Source organism: Peromyscus maniculatus, chromosome 20, assembly GCF_049852395.1.
Source record: "Peromyscus maniculatus bairdii isolate BWxNUB_F1_BW_parent chromosome 20, HU_Pman_BW_mat_3.1, whole genome shotgun sequence".
NCBI lineage: Eukaryota > Metazoa > Chordata > Mammalia > Rodentia > Cricetidae > Peromyscus > Peromyscus maniculatus.
In genome coordinates, this window is record NC_134871.1 from 42030623 (window position 1) to 42049414 (window position 18792).

The 18792-nt window shown below is 41.7% G+C and overlaps 1 long non-coding RNA gene across 1 annotated transcript; it reads left to right on the top strand.

Moving 5' to 3' along the window:
* The first annotated feature begins 2699 nt into the window (after nt 1-2699).
* Nucleotides 2700-17134, top strand: LOC143269691 (uncharacterized). The gene is made up of 3 exons (XR_013046264.1): nt 2700-3427; nt 3985-4094; nt 16273-17134. It is a non-coding gene; the product is annotated as an uncharacterized LOC143269691 (long non-coding RNA).
* Nucleotides 17135-18792: the final 1658 nt, after the last annotated feature.

Sequence of the window (18792 nt, forward strand, 5' to 3'; positions counted from 1 at the left end):
ACCCTTTCCTCCACAACTTGCTTTTGTTCATGGTATTTCATCACAGCAGTAGAAACCCTAAGACAGATGGTATAACTATTGATCCAGCGTCCAAAATGTAGGTCATCTCCAAAGTTTGTGTTCTACCCCTTCATAGGATATGTCACTATAAATTGATGGGGGGGAAAACAAATCTAAAACTGCTGCAAAGAGTTCTGCTCATTGAGCTGAGGTGTGTAGGATATGCATTGTACTTAAGAACCTGGGGAAGAGTGGCAGGCAGCCATGTCATTTCCAGAAGTGTCTATAAACACACACTTTAGCTGAAGCAAAGAATTGAGACTATGTGTGGCCATGGGAAATGATAAACCCATGAGTGGATGCAGAGTGTAGTATCTTGGATGGCAGAAGATGGGAATCAAGTTGCCCTGAATAACTAGCCAAAGAACATTGCTGGGTAGTGGACTATGGCCAGAACCAATATTGTTGATCTCCTGTCTATAGGACAATAATGGGTTCCAGCCCTTTACCTTGTATTTTAATTGTACATTTGTGTCCCCTTTGAAATTAATTTTGCCACAAATTCCTAATTAAGTCTTTAGAACCCTGGGCAGGAAATGTCTCAATGCAGCCATTCCAAATAGCCCTGAAAATGCCAGAGTACCCCAGTAGGAATTGTGGATGATTTTAGAGCTGCTAGTTGTAGCAGGCATGACTGGGTCCCATCTCTATCCTTGATTATTAAGGTAGCACTTCCACTATAAATGATCATCTAGCCTCCAAAGTGAGATGGTATGGAAGACAAAGATCAGTGGCCCCTTCAAAAATTTGGGAAAGCAGAAAAAGTTCCTGTGGAAGCCTAAGTAGGGGTCTGAGCCAATTAAAAATCTCCCAACAGTTTCTGAAAAATCAAGGATGTTGAGACCATCTTTGTGAAATTGGCAGCTCCTGGTGGCATGCAGGATGCTTCTTTTATATGTCTTTTTAAACTTTTCTAAAGCAATAGACCCAAGGCCTGAAAGCTATTTTGTGTTTGTGAGGTTCACAGAGATGGTTGCTGATTCTGAAAAGTCAGGATGGCTAATTAGAACATGATCCATCCTCCACAAAATTAAGATGACTGAAGACAAATAGGAATGTAAGTTTTGAGGTCTTTATCTGGGTCACCTGCATTGTGAACTGGACAGAAGAAAATTGCTGTGATGGGCTCTGCTTAGTGTCAAGCTCATGACCCATGGGACAAAGAAGACCAAAAAGTCACCATCAGACATCAGGCAGGGCTGAGCTTTCCTCCTATGGTAGAGGCTAGGGCTTTAGTCTCCCCATGAGATGCTTTCAGCACTTGGAGAGAAAAAAACTGTAGTATGCAGCTGCAGTCTCTAGCTATTGCTTAAGGAACCCATCTTGATCAGAAATAATTTCATGGTTTATACATACAGGATTAGGAATTATCATAATCTTGTGACTATCATAGGGTGGTGGTCCTTTTCCTGGAGATTTTTTTTTTCCTGGAGCTAAGCAAGTTTCACAGAAGTTGATATTTGCAGGTTTCTGCTGAAAACAGTTTTATCTTTAGCAAACAGGATGTGCTGGCTAATGGGATATTGGTGGTGGTCCCTTCTTAAGGGACAAGAATGAATGTTCTGCTCTTCAGGAAGAAAAGAGGCAAGCAGGTCTACAAAGCACAAGTAACTAGTTCAGGGTTTGCTCTGCAGTCTTAGATCTGGGACAGCTTCTTACTGTTTCCTTAGTCCTGTGTAATATTTCCCAGGGAAGCTTTGTTGATCATGGTGAATGTTAGATTGCTGTTTTCCTTTTCTCCTTCACTGCCAATTCTACCAGGCCACAGAAAGTTGAGTCTGAGATTCCAACATTAATTTGGAAAGTTTTGTTCTGAAGATGGCCAGGCTAAAGGAAGGCACACCTAGATGCCAATCACAGACTTGCTGCTCAGACTTGTGTGTGAGGATCTGGAGTGTATGGAAGACTGGGCACTCCCCACCCATCATACAGGACCCCAGCCTGTAGAATGGTACTGGCCATATGTAGAGTGTACCTTTACACTTTAACTTTTAGAAACCATAGCCTGGTTTACTGGGTAATTCTAGATGCTATCACATTGATAGTATTAACCATACCCACCTTCTTGAATTATCCTGGAAATGATTAGTTACCTGTACAAACCATAATACATGAAGTCTAGCTGATATGCTGATGTGCCACCAGAGACCCTGGCTTGGGTATAGTACTGGCTCTGCCAGCTCCATTGTCCCTAAAAGCTGTTTTTTTTAAAGCTGATCGTCACGAAGTTCCCAAATATTAGATTTTAATACACTTCTCTATTCTTTGTCAGATCATAGACTAGGGTTGGAGGGAGGCTGTTAAGATTGCTTTCTAATGCTTCTGCAGAGCTGGATAAAAGGACTTAGTGAAATATCATCAAAAGGAAAGATCTCAGAATTTCAGGTACTTACATAACTATGGGGAAAATCCTCTAATCACTTTCACAAATTATTTAAGAAAATATAGGTGTAGGGGGCTGGAGAGAGAACCCAGTGGTTAAGAGCACTGGCTGCTCTTCCAGAGGATCTAGGTTCAATTCCTAGCATCCACATGACAGCTCACAACTGTCTGTTAACTCCCATTCCAGGGCATCCTCACACACACACATACATGCAGCAAGGAAGCCCAAACTCCAAGCGACATGATGAATGGAAGAGGTCACCGAACAAAAGAGCAACCTTGAAATAAGAAAGTGAAATCACAAAGTCACAACTCTGTCTGCATCTCTATCCATTCACGGGCTCTAACAGATGTCATAGAGCCCAAGAGAATGCCAGGCTACAGGAGCCATGCAGAGAACAGTGACGCTAGAGTTCAAATTCTGCCCACAAGGCAGGGCACACCAGAGAGGACTTACAGGTCTTTTCTAGGCTGTCCACTCACCTGACAGTGTTCGCGGGTTGGAGAGTTCTTCTATCACGTGTCTAGTGGTCTCCATCAGACCACATTGCAAACTTGTCACTAAAGATATATCCTGGCCTATAATGGTGGTATCACCCGGGGGCTTTTTGAAAACTGCAAGCAGAATAATTGCCTCGGCAGTGGGTGATTGTTCCCACTAAGGTTTGATCAGAGAAACTACAAGTAGAATATACATGGCAGGGGACATGGGACAGATGTAGACATCACGGTATCACCAGGGACTGGTTAACAACCATGGGATGAGGTCAAGCAAGTTGAAAGCCTGCAAGACACTAAGCCAGGATAATACACTCAGGAGAATCTAATAGGGATATGATACTCATACAATTCTCAGTTGCAGCTATCTGGGGTTTCCCGAGTCATCCGTCACTGCTTAGCCTGGACAAGCCATCAAGATTCTCCTCATGGTAGCTGCGATGTATCTCAGCGGTAGAGCACGTGCTTGACACATGTGATATCCTGGGTGAGTTCCTGTATTGGTTACTTTTCTGTTGCTATGATAAAATACCAGGATGGCAAGCAAGGTTAGAGAAGACAAGGTTTGTTTTAGCGGATGGTTCCAGAGGGATGGAGACTATCAGAGCAAGTAGGCATGGTGGCAGAAACAAGAAGCTGACTGATCACATTTCCACCCACACGCGGGAAACAGAGGAAGGGACAGACAGACAGAGATGGGGACAGAACCGACAGACAGACAAGAAATGGGGTAAGGTTATAAGCCCTCAAAGCATGCCCACCTCCAGTGACAAACTTCCTTCAGCAAGGCTCCACCTAGTCCTAAAAGCTCCATCAACGGGGGGACTAAGTGTTCAAACACATGAACCTATGGTGTGGGGGTGGGTGGGGGGTGTGGGGGGTATTTCCCATTCAAACCACAACAGATCCCTGTGTTGTAAAAAGGAAAATCAAAGAGGCTGTCACGACAGTCAAGGCTGGTCACTCCGTCCGAGGCAGAAAGGAGTCTTCACTGATGAGAAAGCTCTTGAAGTCCATCATGGGGTTTCCAAATTTCATTTACAGCCAAAGAATGGTGACAAGGACAGCAGTTATAGCTACTCTACCATCCCAAGCGGTCAGATGGCTGGCTTTGGTTTGCGGAAGCTGAGGAGCAGTGCGTGTGTCTCCAGAAGGTATGGTGGTCTCTCGTTTCCCATCTTCGCGGCATTCTTCTTGCAGCTCAGAGTGCTGCTCAAGAGTCGGGACTGTGGTGATTCGTTACTTTATGTGGGAGGAGGCTGCAAAGGAGCAGGGGGAACTTTTCTGGCACTTGGCAATGTTTTTCTCTTGATCTGGGTGCTGCGGGTGTGGGTGTATTCGAATTGTGAGAACTCGTGGGCTTTGTATACTGATGAAAACGCACATTTCCACATGTGGGTGTGGTGATAATCTAATTGTACTGAATTATTATTTTGATTGTATGTTAATAAATAAAGTTGTCTGGGAGTCAGAGCTATTAGAGCCATAGCAAGAGTGTGGCGGTGGTGGCACACGCCTTTAATCCCATAAGATCTCTGTGTGTTCAGGGATACAGTCAGCATTGGAGACATATGCCTTTAAGACCTAGGGGGCTGTACATTCAGACAGTGATGAGGCAGTCATGTGTTTGGGTTTACAACCAATGAGAAGGCAGAACAACATACTATAAAAAAACGAACCGACAGGAAGTAGGTCTCTTTTCGCGAAGCTGGGACAGCAGGAGGAAGGGTGAGATTTTAGCTCTGAGCTCTGACTTCTCGGCTCTCTCTTTTACATTGTTTCTGTGTTTCTTATTTAATAAGACGGTTGGTTACATCTACATCTGGCGCCCAACGTGACAAGAATCCATTAAAAACCGCTTGGCTTGACGGCAGGTCTGCTTTCCCGCAAGGGCGGCAGGCGGTGGCAGGTGGCGGAGGAAGCGGCAGGAAGCGACCGGCGTCTTAGTCCGAGCTGCCTGCTTCCTAGTCTGAGCTGCCAGCTTCCTAGTCCGGGTAGCAACTTCTAGCCCGGGCCTAGGTCTGTGAGCAGCTTGCCTAAAGCCGGTGCTACAAACAACTCAGACCTGCCCTGCCGAACAGGGCCCTGCCTGTAAAGCCAACGCACGTGGTCGGAGCTTAAGGAAGCCAGACCCAAGCCTTGACTCGGCACAAGAGGGAACACGTGGCTGCATTTAAGCTTTAGCCGGCTACGCTTTCTTGTGCGTTCTCTCTTCTCTCTCTCTCTCTGGATTTATACCTGGGACACTAGGTGGCTGCTTTGAAAATCCCCTCGGATTTCTACTGTTCTACGCAGATTTGGTAAGTCATAATATATCAGATATTTTGAAGGAAACTATCTAAAAGAGAATTTTTTCCACATTAAAAAACAAATGGGTTTTATGTGTACATTGGAAGAAAATTGGTTTTTGTTCGAAATTTTAGGCAGTCTGGCAATGGAACAACTATATAATATTAGTATTGGTGGAATTATGCACCTTATCACTATAATTATCCACATTTTAATATTTAAAAAGATAGTCAATTTAAGTGCCAGGATAACAGCTTTAGAAGAACTTGTTAAACCTGTAAAAATTCAGACAGAAGAAATTAACAGTGAAGTTGTTTCAAGTCGGGATCATAAGGTTGCAGAAAGAAAGCCTGTTTTCACACAGTCACCCTTAATTTATCCTGTAACAGTACAGCAGATGCCTGATCAAATGGCTACACAAAATACTTGGGCTCCAATTGAAATGTTGGATTTAAAAAGGTTTAAGGAGGCAATAGTATCTTATGGCATGCATTCCCCATATGTAAAGCAAATGTTAAACACTTGGTCAACATATAATAGGATAGTACCACAGGACTGGCGGGACCTCGCACAAGGTGTTCTGGAACCAAGCCAGAGACTTCAATTTCTGACTTGGTTTAAGGAGGAGGCTAAAAACATAGAAAAACAATGGAGGGATAAAGGAGTACAAGTTTGCCAGGATCAGCTTATGGGCGAAGGCCAATATGCTTCAGCACAAGCACAATGTTTATATGATGTCCAAACCCTAATTTTATGTCGAACGGCAGCCTTGAATGCATGGGACAGAGTTGAGGAACCAGGAAAAAAATCTGAGTCATTTACAAAGGTGATGCAAGGCCCAAAAGAGTCTTTTACAGATTTTTTACAAAGACTGGCTTCAGCAGTAAAGAGAATGGTCTCGGATTCAGAAGCTAGTAAGGCAATAATTGAATCTTTGGCCTTTGAGAATTCGAATGCAGCATGCAAAAGAATAATCAGGCCATTAAGGGCAAGATCTGCACCTATAGAAGATTGGATTAGAGAAACAATTAATGTTGAAGCTGATGAGCATGATGATACATGGGTAGGAGAAGTAATTTCAAAAGGTTTGAGGAGTGTTAGATGTTTTGGATGTGGAAAGCAAGGACATTTGAAAAGGGACTGTAGACAGGTCATTCCCAGAAACAATGTTTCTTCAAGGAACAATGGCAACAGAATGCCCCTTCCTTCTGGAGTATGCAGAAGGTGTGGTAAGGGAAAACACTGGACCAACGAATGTAGATCAACAAAGGACAGACAGGGTAATCCTTTGCCTCAGTCTTCGGGAAACTCCCAGAGGGGCCTCAGGCAGGCCCCCAGTGCAAATCCAGTTCAAACCTTTCCGGCAGCCATAGAGGAAATGCCTGCTCTGGAGAGCGATTAAATAACCAAATGCCTATTGGAATAAATCATGCTGGTCAGGATGATGAAACAGAGAGAATAGAAAATTCAGGAGAAAACATAAAGAAAATTTTTTGGCAAACTTCTATTAATGAACAAAGACCAAAATTAACAATAAAAATAAATGGTGTTTTGTTGTCTGGTCTGGTAGACACAGGTGCGGACGTTACCATAATTGCACCAGAATTTTGGCATCCAACTTGGCCTCTTCAGGAGGTAAACGTTCAACTGTTAGGAATTGGGACATTATCTCAGGTGAAACAGAGTGCAAGATGGCTCGAATGTATAGGTCCAGAAGGACAGAGAGGAAAATTAAAACCATATGTGGCTAACATAACTATGAACCTGTGGGGTCGAGACTTGTTGCAACAATGGAATACTCAGATTAACATCCCTCCAATCTCAGAAACAAATCATAAACTAGCACATGTTACTGAGAGAAATATTAGAAGATATTGTTCTAATGAGTGGTCACCAGCCATCCATATTATACAAGAACAGGGCACAATAACTGATGATCTTCCAAAGACACCAACAGCTCTACCTTTAAAATGGTTAACAGACAAGCCTGTATGGGTCCAGCAATGGCCTTTAACAACAGAGAAACTCCAGGCTTTAGAAGAGCTGGTAGAAGAACAGTTAAATGCTCAGCATATTGAAGAATCAACCAGCCCTTGGAATTCTCCTGTATTTGTTATTAAAAAGAAATCTGGTAAATGGAGAATGGTAACAGACCTTAGAGCAATTAACAAAATAATTCAGCCAATGGGCTCTCTACAATCTGGGATGCCTTTGCCTACTCTGTTACCAAAAGGATGGCCTCTCATAGTTATTGATTTAAAAGACTGTTTCTTTTCAATACCCTTACAAGAAAAAGACAAAGAAAGATTTGCTTTTACAGTGCCTACTTATAATAATTCTCAACCGGTTAAAAGATTTCAATGGAGGGTCCTCCCACAGGGAATGTTGAATAGCCCAACTCTGTGCCAATATTTTGTACAACAGCCATTGGAAGTGATACGTAAAAAATTTCCTAAATCTATAATTTATCATTATATGGACGATATTTTACTAGCTGACTCAAATGCAGATACTTTAGAAATAATGTTTGAAGAAGTAAAGAAAATTTTGCCTCGCTGGGGATTACAAATTGCTCCTGAAAAGATACAAAGAGGAGATTCTATTAATTATTTAGGATATAAAATAGAGCTACAAAAAATTAGACCCCAAAAGGTGCAAATTCGGAGAGATAGACTACAGACTCTTAATGACTTTCAAAGATTATTTGGAGATATTTCTCATCTACGAACTATTGTTGGGGTAAAAAATGATGAACTGACTAATTTGTTCAAAACCTTAGAAGGTGACAAGGACTTAAATAGTCCAAGAGAATTATCACCTGAAGCTGAGAAATAATTAGCCTTGGTAGAAAAGAAAGTGCATGAAGGACACGTGAATCATATTGATCCAAAGCTGGATTGCATTTTGGTTATCTTACCTTCTAGGCGTTCTCCTACTGGAATATTAATGCAGAGGGAAGATATTATATTGGAATGGATATTTTTACCAAATAAACCAAATAAAAAATTAAAAACTTATGTGGAAAAAATCTCTGACTTGATTTACAAAGGAAAAATGAGACTTCGTCAATTAGCAGGCATAGACCCAGCAGAAATTGTCGTACCATTAACTAAGGAGGACATTGAAAAATTATGGACAGAAAGTGAACCTTGGCAAAGAGCTTGCAGTAATTTTTTGGGAGAAATTAACAGCAAATATCCCAAAAGCAATAGAATTGATCTTATAAAGAGAGCTGATTGGATCTTGCCTCGAATTGTACGGCAAAAACCCATATCTGGAGTTCGTACATTTTATACAGATGCCAACAAAGAAGGAAAGGCAGGTTACAAATCAGAAAATTTAAGTAAAGTGGTTCAAAGTCCGTATAATTCAGTTCAAAAATCAGAATTGTATGCTATTCTGTTGGTATTGATGGATTTTTCAGAACCTCTCAACATAGTAACTGACTCTCAGTATGCTGAAAGAGTGGTGTTACATATTGAGACTGCAGAATTTATCCCTGATGCTTCAGAATTAACTTCACTATTTATTCAATTACAAGATACAATCAGGAAAAGGAATCATCCTTTATATATAACTCACATTCGATCCCATACTGGTCTGCCAGGCCCTCTAGCACAAGGCAATGATGAGATTGATAAATTATTGATAGGAAATGTGCTGGAGGCCTCAGAATTTCATAAAAAACATCACGTCAATAGTAAAGGTTTAAAAAAGGATTTTTCCATAACCTGGCAACAAGCCAAAGAAATAGTAAAGAAATGTCCTACTTGTTCCTTCTACAATCAGACGCCATTACCAGCAGGATGTAACCCAAAGGGTACTCAGAGAAATGAAATCTGGCAGATGGACGTGTTTCACTTTGCAGAATTTGGAAAATTGAAATATGTACACCACACTATCGATACTTATTCAGGATTTCAATGGGCAACTGCTTTGAGTTCTGAAAAAGCTGATTCTGTAATCACTCATTTGCTAGAAGTTATGGCCATCATGGGTATACCTGCACAAATCAAAACTGACAATGCTCCATCATATGTCTCTGTTAAAATGAAACAGTTTTTTGCTTATTACAATATAAAGCATATTACAGGCATAGCACATAATCCTACAGGTCAAGCAGTTATAGAAAGATCAAACAGAACTCTAAAGGATATGCTAAATAAACAGAAATGGGTAACAAAAACCCCCAGAAATAGACTGCATAATGCTCTTCTAACTTTGAATTTTCTGAATGCCAATGAGAAAGGAACAACAGCTGCAGAGAGACATTGGATAATAGAAAAAACTACAGAATTAAATCAGCCTATATACTTTAAGGATGTGCTGACCTCAGAATGGAAACCAGGGTATGTATTACATTGGGGACGTGGTTTTGCTTTTGTTTCTACAGGAGAAGATAAGCTGTGGGTACCATCAAAATTGATAAAGGTTCGATTTGAACAAGAGAGACCTCTTAATTAGAGGAGGTGATAGTTCATCAACCAGCATGAACATCCAATTTAAACTAACTTGTATCAATAAAACATGCCTTTTCATTTCATCAGATAATAACTTGCCAAAAAGGAACATCCCCAAAATTAGTCTTGGGGAAAGGTTTTTTGTTTTTGTCTTTTAGGAGAATGAAGGTTAAGGAATCTGAAGAACACTGGACAAATGAGACAACTGAAGAAAAGGGACAAATCATCTATCCCAAGAAACAGAGTGAAACGGTGTATGGGTATATATTATCTAAAAAAAATTTTATGTCTTCCTAAATGTTTGTTTCTGCTTTTCTCTAAAGATTTAACACTCGTGGTTTTCTAATAGTCCCAGTTCAATTAAAATTTAAAGCTGACTTTGGAGTTGGAGAATGGCTCTCTCCTTCTTTAAAATCAAGCATGTTGTTAAAAGGAAAATGCAAACTCCCTGTATCATGCCAGAATAAGAGCCATTTTCTGCTATGGTACAGGACAAAAGCAAAATTAATTAAGGGACTATTCTATTACTAATCTCAACTCTTTGATTCTATTCTGATTCTTTAAACTTTTCTCAAAGTATAAATTTTATATCAAAATTTACAAGATTAATATATATATATACATTTTAAACTTTGTTAAGATATGAATGGTCACATAGAGTACTAACTAATTCTAGAAAAAAGGCTAGCTGCATATATATGTTTTTGTGTTCGAGTCTCTTATCAGTTTTCTGCAGGAAATCATGGCCAGGCCTAACATCAACTGAAGTCTCCAGAAAGAAGATGGGGCCCCACAACAACAACAATTCCACGTGGACAATAATAATATCATTAAGCTGACAAACATCATCCACAGATCAGCTTTGAACTACAAGGTGCTCAGAGCAATTTTGAGATGACTAGCTGAGATGATCCAGTCTCAAAGACTACTTGAATAAGGACTTGAGATAAACCCTGAACTTTGGCATTATACACAGACTGGATAGTGAAGGATATAGTTACCTCTCTTAGAATTTGACAATTAACCTAAAATTTTTCTTTCAGGATAAAGAAAACTTCGCCCATACCCAGCAGGAAGCAATTTTAAGAATACGACGCCCACATTCCCAAAGAGGTGGTGTGGGGCAGGTGGTTTTTTGGTCTTTTTAATGGGTTCTGGGTCTGGGATAATTTTCAGTATTTAGGGGGGTTGGTTACAAGTTATTGTCAAGGGTTAGGAAAAAGGCTAAGCAAAGGAGATTAGATTTAAGGTTCTTGTTTAAAAAAAAAAAGAAAGAGAGAAAGAAAGAAAGAAAGGAAGGAAGAAAGAAAAAAAAGAAAGAAAAGAGAAAGACAATTACTAGTTTTAAATACTTTACATTGGATTGAATTGTTTTATATTGTACACAAATTTGAAACTGATATTGTTAGAAAATGCTATATGTATATTTCTAATTGTATTTATTCCATCCATTTAACAATGTAATGCAAATTTCTGATCCTTGAATGTTATTATTATCAACTATTAGGATATAAAGAAATGAAAGCTAGTAGTTAGACATTATCATAGAACTTGTAGTCATATTAGATATGTTTTAAAAATTGAGCAGAGATGTTTTAGACAGGTCATCTTCAAACCCTTCAGAGATCTACAGAATATGGCATTTAAAATGTTTTAATAACTTAGAAAATTTTTCTTTTTTGAGACATGTCGGCTCCTGGCAGTACCAATCTACTTTAGAGAAAATATGGGCATTGAAGAAACTGCATATGGAGTCAACTTTCATTCTAGCAAAAGTTAGCCACTGGACAACAAAGTATCCTCGAATCAACAGGACAAAATGGACAGACAGATCACGAAACAAGGGACTACTGATTCTTGCCAAAACAAGTGTGGTTATGGCTTTATCAAAAGGCATCTTCTGAGGCCAGGACAATATGGCCCCATCCCTGAAGTGGCCTTCGCATCCGGAAAAGGTACAGTGCCCTTTTCTTCGAAGGCAGCTTAACAGGCAGAGGGCCGATGGATTCTGTTGTACAATGGAACAGCAGCTGAAAGCTCATGCCTCTCAAAAGTAGACTGGCATTTAATAGAGGGATGTGGAGAAGAAGGGGATGCTGAGATGAAGCCATATATACACAGCCAAGAAGAATGGACAGCTGAATTAAAAAACTGTCAACAATTTCCAGAATTTAAAATCCTGAATCATGACAGGACACTAGTGGAATTCAGGTGTTTCTGGTACGTGGACTGCTCTCACCCAATGTGAGGTTGAACTGTTGACCTTGTGTACATCCTACTTCACAAATGAGTCTGTCAGATACACTAAGCCTATAGGCTGAAGATGATGCCCCAACACTGCGGAGAAACCTCAGGTGACTGCCCAGGCAGCTGGCTGTTTCTGTCAACTCACAAAATTTTTTGGAAGTTGCTTGCATGCACTTCCTGTTTTTATTAGCTAATATTATTCCCTTCTTGGGTCTCTGAGGGAGTTGAAGATTAGTTAGTTATGGTTGAAGATTAGTTAGTTATAGTTGAAAATTAATTAGGATAGAAAGTACATTAGATACATCTTGGGATTACCAAAATAGGATAGATAATGGAATTATTTTCTCTGATTTGTCAAATACCTGTTTAGGTATTTATTACTTGTATATATTGTATATAGTTATTGTACTTTTGTATATAGTTTTTCTTTTGTTAGTTATAACCTTTTGCTTTTTTTTTCTTTTTATTAAAATAGAAAAGGGGAAATGTGGTGATAATCTAATTGTACTGAATTATTATTTTGATTGTATGTTAATAAATAAAGTTGTCTGGGAGTCAGAGCTATTAGAGCCATAGCAAGAGTGTGGCGGTGGTGGCACATGCCTTTAATCCCATAAGATCTCTGTGTGTTCAGGGATACAGTCAGCATTGGAGACATATGCCTTTAAGACCTAGGGGGCTGTACATTCAGACAGTGATGAGGCAGTCATGTGTTTGGGTTTACAACCAATGAGAAGGCAGAACAACATACTATAAAAAAACGAACCGACAGGAAGTAGGTCTCTTTTCGCGAAGCTGGGACAGCAGGAGGAAGGGTGAGATTTTAGCTCTGAGCTCTGACTTCTCGGCTCTCTCTTTTACATTGTTTCTGTGTTTCTTATTTAATAAGACGGTTGGTTACATCTACATGTGGGTGTGACTGTCAGGGTCCTTTAGGAAGCAGATGCTAAAGGAATTCATCATGATTAAGGTTAATTGGGGAAAATCTATGAAAAATATGAAGGAGGAGCATTCATAGGCATGGAAGGGGTCTTTCAGGCCAATTACCTATGAAAAGAGGGAGGGGAGGAAATTAAGTAGAAAAAAACTTGAGTATAGCTCCATTTAGGCCAACAGGATGGCCTAAGGCAAAGGCCACACGTAGAGGAGTCTGGCTCTGATGTCCCCATCATGCTTCATTGTCACTTTAAGCAGTTAGAGAACAGGACCACCAACCCCAAAGATGAAGAAGCTGAGGACTGGCAATACCCTTCAAGGTTGGTCTTCCATTGAGAAAAGACCCGGGCAGCATGCTTGCCACTCAGCTCTTCATGTGCATATTGCAAAACCTGGCTCGGGTGATAGCAACATCCATAGGACCAGCCTAGAGTCTTGAAGGCAGAGATTATAGCCAAGTCCCTCCTGCTTCTTCCCCAGCCTTCAGGTCCTTCATATGAGGTTAAGAAAAAGAAAGAAAAGAAAAAGAAAACAAACAAACAAAAACCCCAAACCAGGCTGATCACTCAGAACAGCCTTGTGTGTTGTGTTCTGGAAATATAGGATGTGCTGGTGAGGGTATGACATCCTCTTGCATTATCTTGCAGATAATCCTTCTCAGAAACTGGTGATCATTAGCATTCTAGCCATTTTTACTAAGGAAGCATTATTCATAGGTTAACCATTCATCTTTGCTATCCCAGACACAGAAGCAACTTTCTAGGGGCTTAGGGAATAGCTGAACAGCCATCAAAGGGTGCCCACTGAAAATACATCGACCCATTGAGACAATGTGAAAGTGTGCTCTCCTCTCCAGCTGGAAGAGGAAAATACTGTGCACTGGACAGAATAGGCAGGTCCTTGATAAGACAAAGATCACTACCCATCCTGGATTTGGTTGGCCCAGTTTGAAGGAAAGAGACTTCACCCTCTGCCCTGCCACTGAGCCCAGGGCCCAGGCCAGGAGATAGAGCTCACCCCCATACCCACCCTACCACCCACATCCACCCCACTCACCCACCCCCTTGCATGGAGGGACTGAGTAGAACTGTAAGAAACTACCATAAACTTAGTGGATTAAAGCCAGCAATGTGTCTGGTGTGACTAGGACATTGACTTCATGATGGGACATTGTCATTTATAAAGTTTGTGCTTCCGAACTGTATAATCAAATTACAAGAAAATGCTCATGCTGGGAGGTGGTGGCGCATGCCTTTAATCCCAGCACTCGGGAGGCAGAGGCAGGCGGATCTTTGTGAGTTCGAGGCCAGCCTGGTCTACAGAGCGAGATCCAGGAAAGGTGCAAAGCTACACAGAGAAACCCTGTCTTGAAAAACCAAAAAAAGGAAGGAAGGAAGGAAGGAAGGAAGGAAGGAAGGAAGGAAGGAAGGAAGGAAGGAAGGAAGGAAGGAAGGAAGGAAGGAAGGAAGAAAGGAAGGAAGAAAGGAAGGAAGAAAGGAAGGAAGAAAGGAAGGAAGAAAGGAAGGAAGAAAGGAAGGAAGAAAGGAAGAAAGGAAGGAAGAAAGAAAGAGCTCATAATGTTTTAAGTAAGCTCATGATTTTGTGGGGGGCTGTATTCTGGGCTGCATGTGGTCTGTGGACTACAGGTTGGATGGGCTCGCTGATGTCCCCTCTGACAACTGCACAGGACATCAGTGCAGTTGTCAGTCAAGTCCCCCTTGGTCTTTTCCTTCAGCTGCTCTCCCCAGGTTCACCCTAGTATCCTTCTTCCATTCCCATGAGGATGCACATGGTTGCAGTCGCCAGTATTTGGGGGTGGTGCCTATGCCTGTCTGTTATTTTGTATGGCTATGTATGAATGCAGGGGAGGGGGGCATGCCGATGTGTGAAATGGCACTTGTGGACTTCAGCACATGGTGTCTCCATAAGTGCTTCATGTCATTACTAAGATGGCTTTAGCCATGACACCCTGTAGGACTGTTGGCTCCTCCTGTTTGCTCCCTTCAGTGTCTCCATAGCCTCGTGGGTCTTGACAAGGAACAAGGAGACCCTGGACTTCTCTCTAGGTACTCCATCCTCCATCAATGACTCCATCCAGGGTGAACTTGATCCCTGTCACATTAGAAATTTCTATTGTCGTGCTGAAAGCCCCTGAATTGATCTAGATGAGTCTCAGAGTGGTGTAACACGTGATCCTTAACACATCTCTTTGGACCACTGCAAGGCAGCTGCAACTTACATGCAAAAGCAGCCGTGGCTGCTTGCCGGAGGAAGCTGCCTCTCCCCCAAGGCAAAGCCCTGGATTTATCTTTAATGACTTCTCTCACATCTCACCCAAACTTACCACAAAAGTCAAATGTCTTGGTTTCCAGACCTCTTTCAACTTCACCATCTCCTCCACCACCACCCCAGCCACACCACTGGGTCAAATGCCAATTTCTATACGAGCCTCAATGATCTGACCCCCCAAATAGCAAAGAACATCTACCTTGGAGGAAGGAGCCTAGAAGTAGTGCTTGGGAGATGTTGGATTCATTTGATGTATTAAGTTCTTCTAAGGATCGAGGAGAGCCAAGGGAGTCAGGCACATTGACTTGACTCACCTGTGGTAGGGTGGGTTGCGACTTAAACCACGTGGCGGGCCCCAAGCAGGAGGTCCAGCTCTTTGCAATCTTCAGTCACTGAGCCATGGAGACTGATCCTGGTTAATTCTAGGCAGTTGTGCAGAAAAGAGACAGCTGAGCACCATCAGCAGTCAACGTGGTAGAAGCCAGAGTGATTATCCTGGTCACGTGAAGGCATCTAGGTCAGACCCCAGCATCTTCTAGAACTGTGGTTCTCACAGGCATCAGAAGTGGGGCTACAGGGCTAACAACTTAAAAAACACAAGCTGCCTGGTTTGATTTGAATTTCAGACAAACAAATAATTTTAATGGTTACTTGATATTCCATGAGATATTCTAAAAAAAAAAAAAAATTAGTCACTGTCATCTGAAATTCAAACTTAACTGGGGATGCTGTAATTGATATCATCCCGGGAGGGTGTGCTGAAATTCAGACTGCTCCATCTGAGTCACCTGGCCTGAAGCAGGGTCCAGGAATGTGCTCTTCTAACAGGCCCCTGGGTTTAGCCGATTCAGAGACACATAGATACTGAAATCCACTTCTGTCTCTTTATAAATGTGTCAGATTGTGCTGTTCAAACCTTCTAGAGCTTTCTAAGTTTGTCATAGGAAAAGCCAACATAACATCCTAACAAGGGTGTGCCCCCTTGTGTATGTTTACATGTGTACATGTGTGTGAGGGGAGGGTGCCTGTTTGTATGGTGTGAGTGTGAAGGCCAGAGATCTGCATCCATTGGCTTCCCCAGTCATTTCTCTTCTTTTTGTTTTTGAGACAGGGTCAGTCACTGAACTTGGAGTTCACCAGCTGAAGATTGGCCAGGAGCTAAGCACCTGAGACCCTTCTTTCTTTTGCCTCCCCTTCAGGGATGCCTGGATTTTTATGTGGGTGCTGGGGATCTGAACTCACACCCTTATGCTTCTGCGGCAGGCACTGTACTGACTGAGCCGTCCTCCCCAGCCCACTGACAAATGGCTTTTGAAAGCCCATGTGGTGTGGCCTTGAAGTCTCTCTCTCTTATCCCCTAATCTTCTTCCTCCCCACTGACAAGAAGTGTTAGACCCATAGATATTTCTAGAATAAGCCAAGCATAATCCACCCAGAGATCTGCAGAAATAATTTCCCCTGACTAGCAGGTTCTCCCCTGAATAGACACAAGGGTCAGACCTTTCCCTCCATCAACCCTCGCCAAATGTCACCTTCGCCTTCAGTTTTAAATTGCATCCCACACACATCCTGGAACACCATCAATCTGCTTTGCTTCTCTCTCCAGCCCTGTCTCCCTCTGACAAGTGGGAATGCATATCATTTGTTTATTATCTGCTTCCCCCACTAAAATGCAAGTTCTGCCAACGCCGAGGTTGGTGTTTATTACATCCACTGCTCTTTGGGGTAGCGACATCATTTCTCTGTACAGCAGAGGTGCTCTGCAAATCGTGGAGACAAAGTGTTTAAAGACAAGGAGATGCCCTGATCTGAGCCGGCTGGCCTGACATACATCCTTTGATCACTGGCATCAAGCCGCTCTGTGAACAGAGCATAAAGAACCAATTTCATAAAAATCTCTTCAGTCCAAATGATTAAACCCAAGTCAGCCAAGAACAAGAAAAAAATTGGGATTACTAAAAATGTTATTTCAAAATCACTTAAGGCCATTTGGACCACTCAGCAATGGTTCACTTTTTATGTTGTTAATGTTTATGTTTTTAAAATCAATACTAGGCCTATACAGAAGCAGGCAGAACCATAAGGGGGTCTCCTGAAACCCTATTACAAACTATGATCATAATAATGACTTAGAGCCTGTTTTTTTTTCTTCACTCCAACTTTGTTGAAGTGCAATTGACAAATAAAAATGGAATCTATTCACCATGTGGCATGCTGTGTTTGGATGTATGCATACAATCCAGAAGAGCACCCCATGCCTTTACAGCTCATTTTGATAAACACAAGCATTTACAACTAATCAAACCCCCAACAGCCCCACACCCTGCTTTCCAAACTTCAGGGGAAGTTAAGGTCTACAGTCTGTTCAGGGATTCAAAAAGAGGGTCAAAGTTTCACTCTGAGGCAGATATGATGACAGCCGGCGATACCTTGCACCTACTTTGTGAAGAGTGGGAGCTGGGAATGAAGGACCCAGGCTAGTAAGGGGCTCTAAACTCAGTTTATACTCAGGAAGGGGTAGAGATGAGGTGCTCACTGTCACACAAGAGCAGCATCAACACATTCTTTCAAGCCAACCACCTGCCTCCTTGCACAGATGCAAACTTGCTTTAATGCTTCTTAGAAACACATGAAGGTGGTTTCGAAACTCGTTTAGTCTCTTTAACTGTTAACTCACCTACACAGACTTCCTGTATTGCTTACACATGCCTATTACAGGACATAAGGAAAGGCGCCCTTATGTAGCATTTAAAGATTGTTTAAAGTTTATGAACTAAATTCAGCAACATATGTACCAACTAAGGGACAGCTTCACAGTTTAATGCAGTTCAAGCCGCTTTGATTCCAGCATCCACACTGGCAACAGAAACAAACTATTTTAATTCCTGGAGTGTGCTGCATTCCTTAGTCAAATAAAATAAGTCAACCCCACATATGGTAGCATTAATATTCCAAATCCTTAACTCTAGCCATTTACATTTTCTTTATGGGGTCAACTTTTTTTTTTCACACAAAATTATAACACTGAAAATCTGACATTTAAATCCCTCAAGAGGGAATAATAACCAGGCTTCTAGAAACTAATGGCCATGGACACAAGTGGGGTACATACTTTTTTCCAAAAAATCTCACGAAACTGTTAGCCTTGCTAGCAAAACTTAGAGTTTAGAGTAACTTAAATATGTGTTCCTAAGCTGTGATCACTCATACTTAGCTTCAGTAAAATCCATTTCCTATTCCCTGTGAGATGAGAATTGCTTTTGCATCGACCCAAGTCGGCTGCTAGCCTCTCTGGGAACTATTCACAAGCCTCAAGTTGTAAGTTTAGCAATGTGCCCAGCTGCTGCCTCTGATCCATCTAGAAAGTCAGGCCATCAGGATGCTGAAGAGTTAGGACAGGTGAGATGCTGGGGCCCAGGTGCTCCAGCCTGTCAATGGGAGGGTGGTACAGGAAGGGTATAAAAGGGAAAGCTGTAAGCCTTGCTCTCCTCACTCACTCCTTCTGTCAGCTTACTGAGAGAGAGCTCAGCTCTCACTCTCTGAGAATGCTCCTGACTTTGTCTCTCTCTCTCTCTCTCTCTCTCTCTCAACCTCTAAGACCTGAGGGGAAAAAAAGTTTTTCTGGGTCTCT